Source organism: Equus quagga, unplaced genomic scaffold (genome assembly GCF_021613505.1).
Source record: "Equus quagga isolate Etosha38 unplaced genomic scaffold, UCLA_HA_Equagga_1.0 153_RagTag, whole genome shotgun sequence".
Taxonomy (NCBI): Eukaryota; Metazoa; Chordata; class Mammalia; order Perissodactyla; family Equidae; genus Equus; species Equus quagga.
Window position 1 is genome coordinate 985,754 of NW_025796915.1, and position 16,566 is coordinate 1,002,319.

General features: G+C 34.5%; 1 protein-coding gene across 9 annotated transcripts in view; it reads right to left on the reverse strand.

The window, feature by feature from the left end:
- LOC124233076 (inactive tyrosine-protein kinase PEAK1-like) overlaps positions 1–16,566 on the reverse strand; it is a 294,861-nt gene that overhangs the window by 168,758 nt on the left and 109,537 nt on the right. For 3 of the 9 annotated variants that reach the window (XM_046650169.1, XM_046650167.1, XM_046650168.1), the window contains one exon: positions 253–321. The exons of the other annotated variants lie outside the window; for them this stretch is intronic. The gene's annotated coding sequence lies outside the window, so the exon portion shown is untranslated. The remainder of the gene's footprint in view (positions 1–252; positions 322–16,566) is intronic. 9 annotated transcript variants of the gene reach the window in all.

Here is a 16,566-nt window from a genome sequence, read left to right on the forward strand (position 1 = left end):
GAGAAAAGGAGCCAGTTGGGAAGTAAGATAAATTAGACATTAGCCCCAATTTCCAACTGGCTAAGGAACCTCTGATAGAACCTCTGACATTACAAAATCTGTCAAAGCCCTATAGGCTCAGTATTGTGTCATCTGATTTACTTTGCTACTTAATTTAATAGTAGGGAATAGTTCAAATAAAAATGTCACTTAGAATTAAAACACAACAGTCCAACATGAATCCTACAGCTTATGTGGGAGCTCTTTACTCACATAGAGCAGGGATTGTCAATCTATATGACCCATAGGCCAAATCCGACCAGCCACCAATATACATATGGCCTGCAAGGTAAGCATAGTTTTTACATTTTTAAACAGTTGGAAAAAAGAATCAAAAGAAGAATAATATTTTGAGACATTAAATTACATGAAATTCAAACTTCCTTGTCTATAAATAAAGTTTAATCAGAACACAGCCAGCTTATTTTCTAATGTATTTTCTATGGCTGCTTTTGTACTACAAAGGCAGAGTGGAATTGCTGTGACAGGGACTGTGTGGCCCATAAACTCTAAAATATACTCTATCTGGCCCTTTACAGATAATGTTTGTTAGTTCCTGATATAAAGTATACTAAACATGGTTATACTCTAAAAAACCAGAATTTATATTTTAAAATACTAGATCAAATGGTTCATTTTAGTCCTTACCCATGAGTATATTAGTATGTCACGTTTCTAATGAAACATTAAGTAATAATTTTATATTTAACATGACTATCCCATAATATTGAGAGAATTTTTATACACTCAAAAATCCATTTTCCTGATTTGTGAAATTTATTAGGTATGATAAATCATTTTCTTTTGGTCACTTTCTGATTTAAAGTTTTTACTGGACTCTTTGCATTGAAAAGTAAATAACACTTCCTACAGTCAACACAAGATCATTCATAATAAAACTGAGAAAAAGTTAATCAATGATTAAATGTCAGGTAAAAAATAATTGTTGAGATCTTCGAGATTTTTTTAACGTATTAACATTCAAACTCATTCTAGAATGATTTAACTTCTGCTTCTGGCGTTGAGGGAATAAACAGTTTCGGAATAATCTTCCCACTGCAAACAACTAGAACACAGTATAACACATAGGAAAGGACTATTTTCAGACACAGGCAGTGTAGGACTGTGATCCCCGTGAAAACAGAAACAAAGTGAGCCCTACCATCACCCAAGGCTCTCAGGCAGGAAGGAATTTACCACTCCAGTACAGGAGGAAGAACCCAAATAGACCCTGGTAATCTTGTTGATTTGAGGAGACAGAGGAAAAAGTGCCAGGAAGCCAAGGTAGGCTAGAATTTATGGTGCAGAGTTCCAGAGACGACAGAGTTCCAGCAAGTTAAATGAGGGTTCCCTTCAGTATTTAGCTAAATAAAAACTTGTACATGAGAAGGGTAAAATTTCTTGAGATCAGCCAAGAAGAACTTCTAAGGAAAGAAAGTTACCAGGGAGTTGTAAGACAAAGGATTCTCAGAGCTGACATGGGGCCAAGATTTCAACAAATTCCCTCTGGCAAGAAGGGAAACACCTCACTGAATATACAAGGCAATTAGTAGTGTCCCCAGAAGGGCCACACCACAAAAGCAGGGGAAAGTAGCCCTAGAATTAAAAACTACTCTAGACCCACGTGAAAGGAGCTAGAAAGAATCAAACTAACATGCGATTTAAAATCCCTGTCAGGAAAAGTCCAATACTTTTTAAAGGAATACCACAAAATCAGAACTCAACATGCAAAATTTACAAATATCTGCCATTTAATCAAAAATTACTGTATTTACAAAGAAGCAAGAAAATGTGACCTATAACCAGAAAAATATCTGTCAACAGAGAGAGAAATAGATCTAGAAATGACAGACACGATGGAATTAATAAGCAAAGACACTGAAAGGATATTATAAGTATGTTCCATATTCAGGAACGTAAATGAAAACAGGCACATAGTGAAGAGAGAAATGAGGGATTTTCAAAAAGAGCCAAACAGAACTTCTAGAGACAAAATATATACATAATATTTGAAGTGAAAATTTCACCAGATGTGATAAGCAGTAGTTTATGCACTACAGAAAAAAGAGACTAGTAAATCTGAAGACACAGCAACATAATCTATCCAAAATGAAGTTCAGAGAGAAAAAAAATCACTGTGAGACAATGGAAGAATATTGTTGTAAAGACTTTACATTATATGAGAAGTGGTATAATATTATTGATAGAATTTAATAAGTTAAAAAAGCATACGTAAATCCTAGAGCCACCAATAAAATAAATAAACAAACAAAGAGGTAGAACAAAGAATAAGCCAATAGGGCAATAAGTCAACAGAAAAGATTAAATGGAATCCAGAAGCATAATTAATTCATAGGAAGGATTAATAGAAAATAAATAGTAAGACGGTAGATTTAAACTCAACAACATTAAATATAAATTGTCCAAATACTCCAATTAAAAGACACATAAAAAAGCAAGACCAAATACATGCTATCTATGAGAATCCCACACCAAAATAAGGAAATAGGGTAAAAGTAAAAGGATAGAAGACATACCATGCAAACCAAAATCTTAAGAAAGCTAGAATAGCCAAATTTATATAAGACAAGATAGAAGACAAACAAAAAATATTATCAAAGATAATGAGGGATATTTCATAATGATCAAGGGATCAATTCATTTAGAAGATGGAGTAATTCCAAATGTGTATGTACATAATACCAGAACTACAAAATACATTCAGCAAAAACTGACAGAGCTGACGGGAGAAACAAACAAGGACACAACTTCATCAGCATTCCTCTCGCAGTAACTGAAAGAACAGGTGCACTGAATGTGCAGCCAAGACAAGGAGGACTTGAAGAGCACTCTCAGCTGAACTGATATTTACAGAACATCCCAACCAACAACAGCAAAATATAAATTTTTATACTGACCATGAAACATTTACTGAGACAGACCGTCTGCTGAACCAGGAATAAGTCTTAACAAATTAAAAGTACATTCCTTTATCACAATGGAATTAAATTAGAAATCAATAACAGAAAGATATCTGGAAAATTCCCAAATCTTTAGAAATTAAACAACATGCTCCTAAAATAAGCCAAGGGGGAAATAAGAAATCACAAGGGAAATTGGAAAATATCTTGAAATGAATAAAAATGAAAACTCAACCTATCAAAATTATTGGGATGCAGCTAAAAAAGGTGCTTTGAGTAAGTTTGTAGTTTTCTATGCTTATGTTAGAGGGAAAGGCCTAAAATCAATTATCTAAACTTCTACCATAAGAAGTTAGGAAAAAGAAGAACAAATTAAATCAAATAAGAAGACAATAATAAAATAAAAAATAATAGAAACAATAAAATAGACAACTGAAAAGTAGAGAAAGGTCAGTGAAACCAAAAACAGGTTCTTTGAAAAGAAAAAATGAGTGAAGTTCACAGACCTCTAGCTAGACAGAATGAGAGAAGACAGAAATCAATAGCAGGAATAAAGGGGGAAACATTACTAAAGATTCTACAGACATTCAAAGAATAAGAGACTAAAGATTCTACAGACATTAAAAGAATAAGAGAACCTTATGAATGACTTTATGCCAATAAATTTGACAGCTAAGATGAAATAGACAAATTCCTTAAAAGACACAGATTACCAACACCGACTCAGGAAGTAACAGATAACTTGAATAGTCCTATACTGATTAAAGAAATTGAACTTGTAATTAAAAATGTTCCCACAAAGAAAACTCCAGTCCCCAAACACTTCACTGTTGAAATTCTTATCAAACACATAACGACAGAAGTAATACCAATCCTATGTAAATTCTTCCAGAAAGTAGAGGAGGGAACATTTCCCAACTGATTTTATAGGACCAGCATTACTATGATTCCAAAACCAGAAAAAGACATTACAAGAAAACCACACACCAATATCTCTCATAAACATAGATGCAAAAATCTTTAACAAAATAGCAAGTCAAATTCAGCAATATACAAGAAGAAATGCAAGGTCGATTTTACGTATTTTAAAAAAACCAATGTTTTCAACCATATTAACAGAATGAAGGAGAAAAACAATAAGATCATCTCAACAGGTAGAGAAAAAAATATTCAACAAATTTCAACACTCATTAATAACAAAACTTCAGAAAACTCAGAATAGAAAAGAACTACCTTAATGATAAAGGGCATCTGTAAAATACTGATAATAATAAGTAATAAATGTTCTATTCAGCATTACAGTGGGCTTCATAGCTAGTGTAATGAGGCAAGAAAAAGAATAAAGATGGGAAAGGAAGAAGTTAAAATGTCTTTACTTACAGAAGACATGATTGTTGATATAGAAAATCCTAAGGAATCTACAATACAAATACTAAAACTACTAAGCAATTTTAGCAATATTACAGAATACAAGGTCAATATACATATATCCATCATATTTATATATCTATCAACAAACAGCTAGAAATTTTAAAACTTTCAAATATCATTTATAATAGCATTAAAAACATAAAATACATTAAGATCTGTAAAATAAAAGCTATAAAACCCTAAGACAAAGAAAACTGAAATAAGAGATATATTCATGTATTGAAGAGTCAATATTATTAATATGGAAATTCTCTGCAAATTGATCCTATACATTCAATACAATCCACATTGAAATCTCGGGGGCTTTTGGAGAAATGTACAAGCTGATTCTAAAATGTATAGGAAAACCCAAGTGAACAGAATATTCAAAATAATTTTGAAAATGAAGAACAAAGCAGGAATACTTACAACACCTGATTTCTAGAGTTATTATTAAGCTACAGCAATCAAGACAGTTTCCTAATAGCCCAAGGATAAATATATAGAAAAATGGAACAGAAAAGAGAATCCAAAAATAAACTTATAAGTAGTCAATTGATTTTCAAAGGTGCCAAGATAATTCAACATAGGAAGAAAATATTTTCAACAAATTTTGCTGAAACAACTGGATATTCATATGGAATGAAAATGAATTTTGCTTTTACCTCACAGAATTTTGTATATGTACAAAAACTAACTCAAAATACACTCTAAACCCTAAGAGTAAAATGTAAAACTATAAATCTTCAAGTAGAAAATATAGGAAAAAATTTTATGACCTTAGGATAGGCAAAGATTCAAAAGCATGAACTATAAAAAAACACAGCCACCTGATAAACCGTACTTTAGCAAAATTAAAAACTTCTGTTTTAAAAACATCATTATAAAAATTAAGTGGCCAATAAATAGATGAAATAATTAAAACCACAATGAGATGTCATTTCACATTCACTGAATGGCTAAAATTAGAAAGACTGACAATTCTAAATATTGGTGAGGATATAGAGCTGTGGGCCTAAATACTGGCAACAATGTAGAGCTGCACTGATACATCATCCAATAGAGTAGCCACTAGCTACATGTAGCCATTTAAATTTAAATTGATAAATTGAATAAAATAAAAATTCAGTTCCCAGATGTACTAGCCATATTTCATGTGCTCAATAGCCACATGTTGCTAGTGGCTACAATATTAAACAGTACAGATATGAAATATTTTCATTACTGCAGAAAGTTCTATAGATGACACTAATGTTGAGCATCTGAAATACGCATACACTGCTGTGGGAATGTAAAATTTTACCACCACTTTAAAAAAGTTTGGTGGCTTCTTTCAAAGTTAAACAAGACTTACAATATAACCTAATTCCACTCCTAGGTATTGACTCAGTAGGACTGGTGTCATTGGAGGCCTAGTGGGGAGCTGGAACTCCCACTTCTGCCCAGAAGTAACAGGAGAGTCTCCCTGGATATCAATGGAGGGTGAGTGGGACCTTGCACTTGTACTCCTATCTGGCAGTAACAAGGTAGCATCTTTACCTTGCCAGGGCAGTATCAAAAGAGGCCTACTAAAACAGAAGATTGAAATAAAATGCAAAGATTCATTGATATAATACTCCAAATGTCCAGGTTTTAATTGAAAACCACTCATCATACCAAGAATCAAGAAAACCTCCATTTGAATGAGAAAAGACACACAATGGATGCCAATACCAAGGTGATATATTTTAAGAATTATCTGAAAAGGATTTCAATGTAGCCATGATAAAAATGCTTCAATGAGCAATTACTAACACACTGGAAATAAATGAAAAATAGAAAGCCTAAGTAAAGAAACAGAAAGTCTTAGCAAAGAAATAGAAGATATAAAGAATGAAATTACAGAACTGAAATTACAATAACTGAAATAAAAAGCCAAATGGATAAGCTCAACAGCAGAATGGAGAGAACAGAAGAAAGAATCAGTGAACTAAAAGATAAAAGAGTAGAAGTTACCTAATCTGAACATTAAAGAAAGACAATACAAATGAACAGAGCCTCAGGGATCTGTGAAACTATAACGAAAGATCTAACATGTATGTCATCGAAGTCTTGGAAATAGAGGAGAAAAGGGGGCAGGGCTGAAGAAGTATTTAAAAAACTATGGTTGGAAAGTTCCCAAATTTGGGAAAGACATAAATCTACAGATTCAAGAAGCTGAACAAACTTCAAACAGTATAAACCCAAGGAAATCCACACTAAGACACATTCCCAGTCAAAATGCTGAACAATGAAGACAATAAAAAAATTTTGAAAGCAGCAGGAGAGAAAAAATATCTTTGCTTATAAGGAAAAACCAACGTGAATGTCAGTGGATTTCTCACCAAAAAACCTAGAGGCCAAAAGGACCTGGCACAATATTTTTCAAATGCTGAAAGAAAAATAACTGTCAACCCAGAATTCTTCATCCAGCAACAATATCCTTGAAGAATGAAGAGAATATCAAGATATTTTTAGATAAAGGAAAACTAAGAGAATTTATTGCTAGCAGACTTGCCCTAAAAGAATGGATAACGCAAGTCTCTAAACAGAAAGGAAATGAAAAAAGACGCAATCTTGGAACATCAGGAAGAAGGCCAGAAAGAGTAAAACTATGGATAAATAGAGTCCTTCTCCTCTTGAGTCTTCCAAATTATATTTAACTGTGAAGCAAAATACTAGTGTCTGATATAGTTCATGGTGTATGTAAAGGAAATATTTAAAACAATTACATATAAAATATACGTATACACATGCATATAATACACATATATATAGCTACACAGTAAAATAACAAGACAATTAAATGGGAGAGGATAAAGGGACATAAAAGAAGGTAAGATTTCTACATTTTACAAGTAGTAAAATGTAGCAGCGCCAGCAGTACTCTGGTACAGGAGGCTGTGATATGTTATGAATATATAATATAATATCTAGAGTAATGATAAAAAAGTTACACCAAGAGATACATTTAAAAACTGTAGCAAATCAACATGGAATTCTAAAAAGTATTCAAGTAACCCACAGGAAAGCAGGAAAAAGAAAAGAAATGAAAAATAGAGGGAACAAACAAAAAAACAAAAAATAAAATGGCAGACTTATGTCCTAACTTATCAATAATTACCTTTATTAGCAATAGCACAAAACTGGAAACAACTAAATGCCCTACAATAAGTGATGGTTAAATAAACTGTGGTAAATCTATACCATGCAATACTATATCAGCAATAAAAAGGAATGAGCTATGGATATACACTACAACTTGGATGGATCTCAAGGGTATTATTCTGAATGAAAAATTCAATCTCAAAGGTTACATATTATGTGATTCTATTTACATAACATTCTCAAAATGACAAAATTATAGAGATTGAGAACAGATTAGTGGTTGCCAGGAGTGACGGATGGTGGAGAGGAGGGTGTGTGTGTGTGTGTGTGTGTGTGTGTGTGACTATAAAGGGGGAAAAGCAGGGAAATCTTTGTGGTGAGATTGCAGTCTCTGTTACATGAATCTACACACGTGATAAAATGCCAAAGAACTATATACTCACTTTATACCAACGTCAATTTCTTGGTTCTGATATTATTCTATAGTTACATAAGATGTAACTAATATGGGAAACTGGGTGAATGGTACATGGGATCTCTCTGTGCTATCTTTGCAACTTCCTGGGAATCTATAATTATTTTAAAGTAAAAAGTGATTTAACTTTGTGAATACATTAGGAGCTCACTATCAAGATCTCTATGATATATAAGTAAACATTTTCCTTTTCTCTGGAAAAAAACAATCACAGAAGCTTTATTCATAATAGCTAAAACCTGGAAACAACTCAAATCTTCAACAGGTGAATGACTAAACAAATAGTTATACAGTCGTGCAATGGAATACTATTCAGCAATGAAAAAAAGAATGAACCATTTATACTGCAACATGGGTGAATCTCAAAAATATTAAGCTGAGAGAAAGAAGCCATGCACAAAAGAGTTCATAGTGAATAGTTCCATTAATATGACATTCTGGAATAGGCAAAACTAAAGTGATACAGTATAGATCAGTATTGCCAGGGGTTAAGTGTAGGGAGAGGCTCTGAACAAAAAGGGACAGCCTGAAGGAGTTTTCTGGGGTGATGGGATTACCTATATCCCATTCATAGCGATAGTTTACACAAATCTGTACGTATGTTAAAGCTCACATAATTAATAAAAAAGTCAATTTTACTCTATATAAAATTTAAAAACAATAATAATAAAAATCATTTCCCATCACAATTTTTCAAGTTCCCTCTTCAATTATTTGATGAATGAGAAAAAAAGAGTATTCTAGTCCTACTACTGTCACTACCTAGTTGACGCTGAGTAAGTAATTTAACCTCTGACCCTTGGTTTCACTTTGTAAAATGAGATAAGTGATCTCTAAAGTCTCTTCCCATTCTAAAATCTATTTCTATTCCATGCTTCTGTTAAATTTTTATTATCTAAGAATTAATAAGGAACACAAAATATTTCTGTGCACTCAAGTGGTTCTATAATCTTGCTTCAGACAGTAGGGGCTAGCTTTCAATATTTCTCTGCTACTGGTTTTATGTGATCTTTTTATGGGCTCTGAACATTTGACCTGAGTTACCAGCTTTGAGTAGATGATCTTTAGATAGCATTCTTCCCTATTTGGAAAAACCACGTTTCAGACTATAAGGGCTATACAAGATTTCTATTCTCTTTATCAAATGAGACCTTCTCTATATTTTGCTATTAAAAAGTCTGTGAACTAACATTCATGATAGCAAAATGATGCCTGTTATTTCTAATTTTATAAAACATATGGAATTGGCACTACTGGAGAAGAGAAAATATGTCATTTTTAATGGCTTCATTCAATGTAATAAAGTCCTTTTTTTTTCACCCTGTATGAAAAATCTGGAGTTCCCCAAATCTTTTGCAGTTTTTCACAGCTCTTGTAGAAGACCTGCAGACTAGCAACATTTCAGACTACCAGATCTTGTACTGAAATGTTCTATTTATATATAAGAATGAGGAAAGCCAGCAAGGGAGTTTATACAATTTTAATTTCAAAATCAGTGTTCATAGAAAAACCTGGTTGCAATTAATGGCCTTTGATTTCAAGTTTTTTGGAGATGGTTTTCATAAAAGAAATAAGACCAGGGAGCAAATGATTATTTCAACAATACTCTCAATTTCATCCAGCAGAATAATTTTGGAATACTTCTCAAAATCATCCAATCTTCTCACTTTGAGAAATAAGAAAAATAAAGATGGCACATATATATGCCAACAAATATTCGATTCACTATACTTGCTTGATATTCTCTTTCTCTGATAAATTCCAATCACCAGGCAACTACAGATGGACTGATCTCACAAATGTAGGCCGACAGATTCTGTAACTCTCCTCTGTCACCTACATTTCTGGGTTTTTAAATATGAATCAACTCACTTAATTCCTTAAAATACATTCTAAGATATAAAATGAAGTCCTGAGCTACATATAATTGTTAAATAGCAATACATTTGGAAAATGAATCAATATTTCCTCATTATAACTCCACAGACATGTTAAACTTTGAGAAGGAAGCTGAAAATCTAAATTTATTGCAATTCCTTGGTGTTTAGATCACACATGCACACATACACCTACACACGCAAATCAAGATCTCTGCATTTCCCTCACTGCCACGCTCAGATTTACTGAACACAACATCAAAAAGGATCTGAGAGCTCCTCAAATTTCCATACATCTATTAAGAACTGATCTCATTCTTAGAAAGTACCCTGGCACAGAAAATAAATTCCATAGAAAAAAGCAACTCAGTATTGGCTCAATCTCTTCACAAAGTAATTTACTGTTTCTGGATTTGTCAACAAGACTGAAAAAAATTTCTTTACAGAAATCATCAGTTTAAAAAATTAAAAGGCTTAATATCTTCTGAATCACATGGCCCACAAACGTACTGAGGGTATGTTTTTAAATGAATGAGACACAGCCTGGAAGCCTGGCTCTACAACCCTACAGCCAAACGTGGGAAATTCAAAAATCACAGGAAAAAGCCTAGCTACCTTTAAAAAATTCTAAGCCCTCAGCTAAATATCATAACTTTATTAAGAACACTAAATCACAGCTGGCCACTGAGAAGCTAATAGTAGTCCTTAAAACTCGCTATAGTCTGGGTAAGCAAGACACAGTCGTATTATAATAGGTACAACTTAATGAAACTGTTATATCAGGTGTGTTTAAAGCTTCTAGGAGTCCGGCTCCTGAGTTATGTCAAAACAAAAACTAAATATCAGCTACTGTGCAGTGGCTTTTTCATTTTTCCCTTTAAAGAACCTTAAAGTAGTGCCTGAAAAAAATCCTTGCACATGTTCTGAGGCCAGATACAAAACTGAGAATTAAAGACCAGCCTATTCAAGTCTTCCTCAAATGCTGTTTCCCTGAATTCCATGGATCTGTGATGGCTGGAGAATGGGAGCAGGCTGCTAGGCAGAGCTCTATGGGGAAGGGCATGTGGAAAAAACATCAGCAACCAGGCAAGAGAATCTCTAAAAGGACTCTTAAGGAAAAAACCTTCAGGTAGAACATTTTTCTTCTCTAATCTAAGTCAAATCTTACAGTATTGCTTTCAAATCTTATTCTCCCCCTACTCCATCCTTTACTGTTTCCCTTATTTGATTAGAGCCATATGGAAGATCCTCCTTCCATTTATTAGTTCTATAGAATAGATATAGTTTATAATTTTAAAAATACTTTAATGTAAAAAAAGAGAAAAAATTTATTATTGGTCCAATTTTCATATCCAGAGAGAAAGCACCATCATACCATAATCTAGAAAATCAGCTGCTTTTAAAGAAAGGACAATTTGGGGACCAAAACTGTAAAAAAACACCGAACTGCTGACATCCATATACTAGTTTCGAGATAATTTTCTTTCCAATTAAAAAAATATATATTGTTTACAGAAAGTTACCAAGATAAAGCAATTTGTTGTTCTGCACAGCAAGATCACTGGCATGGAGACAAGTAATATTTCTAAGCAATATCTTCACAACTGCAGAGCAGAAATAGAAAACTCCCATCACTAAAGTCAATTAAATAATTTTGTGCAAAGCTTAGCTTCCCACAATTACTTGTTCATTTCTTTTTTAGGACATCCTTTTGAATTAACTGTCTTATGTTCTCCTTACATCAGCTACAATTCATAAGTAATTTACTATGAAGTATAGTATCTCTTTAAATTATTTTGTTAAAGATAAAGCAACTCAAATAGTACACCATCGATAAACACAAAATACTAAAAGTCAATTCTGCTTACTCTTAATCCAGGAATACATGAAAACAAAGATTAATTCAACTTGTACATCCTAATTTTTGCCACCTCTTTCTGTCTTTATTTCTGCTATTTACACTGGAGTCATAACTATTTTCATACTGGGAAATGTTTATTTCTCCTGCTTGGATTTGTTTCACAAATCACTGAATTCTCCGTTTCTCAAACAATAGGACTTCATCACAAGGATGTATTTAATCCCACTAAAGCAAGAAAATATGGTAAACTTTACGTTGAGAGTCACTTAGTCTAGGCCCAGCTATGTCACCTTGGACAAATTCAATTTGCTCATCTGTATAAGGATGATGACAACATTTAATCCACAAGATTGTGGTGAGGCTTGTAGGAGATTGATGTATGTGAAAGAGCTTTGAATATTTAAAGTGTCATACACATGTGAGGGTCTCAGTTTCTTCATCTGTCATATGGGAAAATTCAGTTAGGTGATCTCTCAAGTTCTTTCCATCTCTAAAAATTCTTCGATATTTACATTTGAAGCACACAAAAAATTTACTTACTGATAAGAGAATTTTATAATTGTAAGAGACTTGGGGGGGGGCCAGCCCCATGGCTGAGCGAAGTTCACACACTCTGCTTCAGCAGCCCGGGGTTTGTCAGTTCAGATTCTGGGCGCAGACCTACACACCACTCAACAAGCCATGCCGTGGCAACAACTCACAAAGAAGAACTAAATGGCCTACAAGTAGGATATACAATGATGTACTGGTGCTTTGGAGAGGGAAAAAAAGAGGAAGATTGGCAACAGATGTTAGCACAGAGCCAGTCTTCCTCACCAAAAAGCATACTTAAAAAAAAAGAGAGAGACACTTAGGGAACAGTTAACTCAACCTTCTCATCTTACAAAATGAGTCCAACGGCAGGCTAAGAGATTTGTGTAGATCACACGAGTCAGTAGGAAAGTTGGGAGTAGGAAGGACCCAGATCTGATTCCCCTGAAAGTCCCTTCTATCATACGATGTCATTAACTATTTTGTGAATTTAAAATCTCTCTTCACCACAGCTTAAACAATTATCTTTTCAAACTTGTTACAAGGAAAGGCTTATTAAGAAGATGTAAGTATTATTTTGGAGACAATTATTATTTTGAAGATGACTTAACTCTAACAGTCCAATTAAGAATATTTACAAATGACACTAATAGCAAAAGGAGCCCGGATCAAAGTGTACCAGCTATTCGTCTGGTTTGTGTGATATTCAACTTTAAGTCAATAAGCATGATGTAAACCCTATCTAACGTTTCCCAATAAGCGGTTTTAATTCTGCTTTTGTTACTTACTAGCTATGTGATCTTGGGCAATTTACTTACTTCTGTGAGCTTTAGTCTCCTCATTTTTAAAACAGGGATAATACCAAGTATGTCACCCGGTTATTCTGAATTAAATGAGCTAGCTCCTGTTAAGGCCCTGTTATACCAGTGTCTGGAACACCCTGAGTGCTCTACAAATATTAGTTCCCTTCTCTAATCTCCTAAACTTTAGGGGACTAGAGAATGCTTTCCTCTCCTTTTACTTTATCAGAAAGATTTCTTAAATTAAATATACGGGGTCCTGATCCTCAACTTCAGAAATCAGCAGTTGTACAACAACTAAACCTAAATAAAATGAGGGGCATTAGGACAAGTGGAAGGTAAATGGGGTTTGGAGTCAAATCTGAGTTTGAATCCCAGTTTGACTATCTAAGAGCTTTTGACCCTGAGTAATTTATCAAACCTCTCAAAGCTTCTTATCCGAAAATGACACTATTACCTGGCTTTTTATCATTTTGTCTTTCACATTCACAAAGACATTGCAAATACTTTGAAAAGGGCATTCTTATTCATCTTTGTATCTTCCATACTAAAGCAAGGTTCAAAATTATAAGATTTGCTGCTGGAATAAAGCAGGAGATTGATAAAAAGGGATTCAAGACTAGAATAAATGTGTTACATTATGAAAAGAAAAAGCACAAATCCAGTTTAACTGGCTCCAGCTCTAGGCATTATGTCATTGCTTCCTTTTGTTCCTTAGAAATGGAACTCAAATATTCGTTTTCTATAGGAAGATGTGAAGTGAGGAATATATATATCAGTGAAGGTCATTTGAATCACACTGTAAAACTGAGCATTCTTGGGGGCCGGCCCCGTGGCCGAGTGGTTAAGTTCATGCGCTCAGCTTCAGTGGCACAGGGTTTCGCCAGTTTGGATCCTGGGTGCGGACATGGCACTGCCCATCAGGCCATGTTGAGGAGGCATCCCACATGCCACAACTAGAAGGACCTACAACTAAAATATACAACTACGTCAGCATGGCTTGATGAGTGGTGAGTAGGTCTGTGCCCAGGATCTGAACCAGTGAACCCCGGGCCACCAAAGTGAAGTGCACAAACTTAACCAATACAACACCAGGCTGGCCCTAATGGATTTATTTTTAAGTGATAAAATAACCAAGAGGTATATCAGTTGGCTACTACAACAGAAAATATTATAGGTTTAAGTAGCCAAAAGGTAACCTTAACTCAAAAAATTACTTTTAATGAACAAGAATACCTTTGTTAAAGATGACTAAACTACTAAGGATAGGATTGCATGAAGCACTGTAGTTCATTACTTTATGCAAAAATACTTCTAGAGCTATAGTTGTCAGTCTTTCGGGTGAAGGGTGAGGTGTACAAAACTATGAGAATCTGATGGAAGCTATGAATTGTATTCCCAGAAAAATGTACATACATGCATCATATTTTGCAAATAATTTTAGTTGAGACGTGAAATCCAAGCATGTATCCCATGGGTCTCTAAAATCTTAGTAGACTCTAAGCAACCTCTGTTTTTGAGTTTTTCAAAATAAGGGACTTACAGGATTTTACAGTCTTAAGCAATTTAGCAAACATCTCATGCAAATTGCTAATAAAAAAAATGAAGAAACAGTGGCCCAAAAAGATAAAAAGAATTAAGTAAAGCCCACTGCACTCAGGGACAGAGAGGTGTCCAAGTACCACGCTAATCCACTTAAGACTGGTCATGCAAAATTTAGTATAAATCAGTGCCTTTGGGTCAGAGTAATTCAGACAATGGAACCAGAATGGGAGACTTTCAAGTGGTCTAAACACATAACAGACCATGAGTGGTGGTTAAGAAAACGAATTTTGGAGTTACATAGATGTGTGAAAAAGTTAGTTGATCAAGTCACAATCTTTCTTATCCTCAGATTCTTCAAATACAAGATGGAAATAATAAAATCTACCCTCATAGGATTATTTTAAGGATAAACTCAGGTATCATTTATAAAGTATTTAACACAGTACCTAGTAAATAGTAGGTGCTCATAAAATGATATGAATTAAAAAATATTACTTGTCAAGTCATGGAATTGGATAAAATATGAAACAAATCCTCAAAGTAAATGAGATACTTACCAGCTGAACAAAATAAGTGGCAAACATTTACTGAGTATCTATTATATAATATACCATTCAAGGTGCTACTGAGGATACAAAAAGGACAAAGCTGTCCTCCTTTCAAGAGGAATTAAGCAAAGACACTGAGCTTTTTTCTTCTCATTTCCATCTTGAGTTCCTCTTTTTACGTTTCCCCTTAGGGTTCAGCTTTTGCCCACCTCATACTCCGTGCTCACGACTGGGAGGACCCTCACATGAATACCCCTAATTCTGACCTTCTACCTGAGCCTTAGACTCCTATATCCTGTTGTTTTCTAGATGTTTCCACCTGAATGTACCATAGGGGAAAAAAAATTCAAGGGCTGGCCCAGTGGCACAGCAGTTAAGTGCGCACGTTTCACTTTGGCGGCCCAGAGTCCACCAGTTTGGATCCCGGGTGTGAACATGGCACCACTTGGCAAGCCATGCTGTGGTAGGCGTCCCACATATAAAGTAGAGGAAGATGGGCATGGACGTTAGCTCAGGGCCAGTCTTCCTCAGCAAAAAGAGGAGAATTGGCAGCAGTTAGCTCAGGGTTAATCCTCCTGGAAAAAAAAAATTCAAAAGGTTCAAAACTGAGCTGTTCATCTTTTCCTAAAATCTCTTCCTTCTTTAAATTCCCTGTTATAGTTAGCACCACAGCCACTTAGATACTCAAGCCAAAGTCTGGCAATAATCTCACATTTCACCAGTCATCTTCAAGTCCTACTGATTTCTACACTAAACACTTTCCAAGTCTACCTCCTCAACTCCATTCCTATTAACAGTGCCCAACTCAAGGTCATTATCTCTCAATTTGACTAAATCAGTAATCTAACTGGTCTACCCACCTCTACTCTTATCCTACCTCAAAATCATTTACCATACTGCTGCCAAAATGATTGCTCCAAAATGAAAATCTTGCTACATCATGCACTATCTGATATCAAACCTTCATATATCAAACCCTTTAATGGCTATCTATTATCCACAGAATCAAGTCCAAGTTCACCCACAGAATAAACATACAAGCATGACATATAAAGTCTTCAATGACCTGCCTCACACCTATCTCTACAACTTCATTTCCTATCTCCCACTTCATCACACCACAGCCATACTGAACTATTTGTCAATCCGATGCATTCTCATGCCATTCCCTTTGCCAACATATCCTTACACCCTTTCCATGCACAGGAAATTCCTACTTGTTCTTCAAGATTCAGGTCCAGATCACTTCCTCTGGGAAGCCTGTTCAGAGTATACTTCCCTATCCTACCAAGCTTACACACCATCACAACAAGCAATCAGGAGATATCTATTAAACTGAACAAAAATGAAACTAAGCAAACTAATGACAAAGCAGAAAATAACTTATACATACAAAGCTAGTGAGAAGGAAAACCCAATGGCAGTGTTTCTTT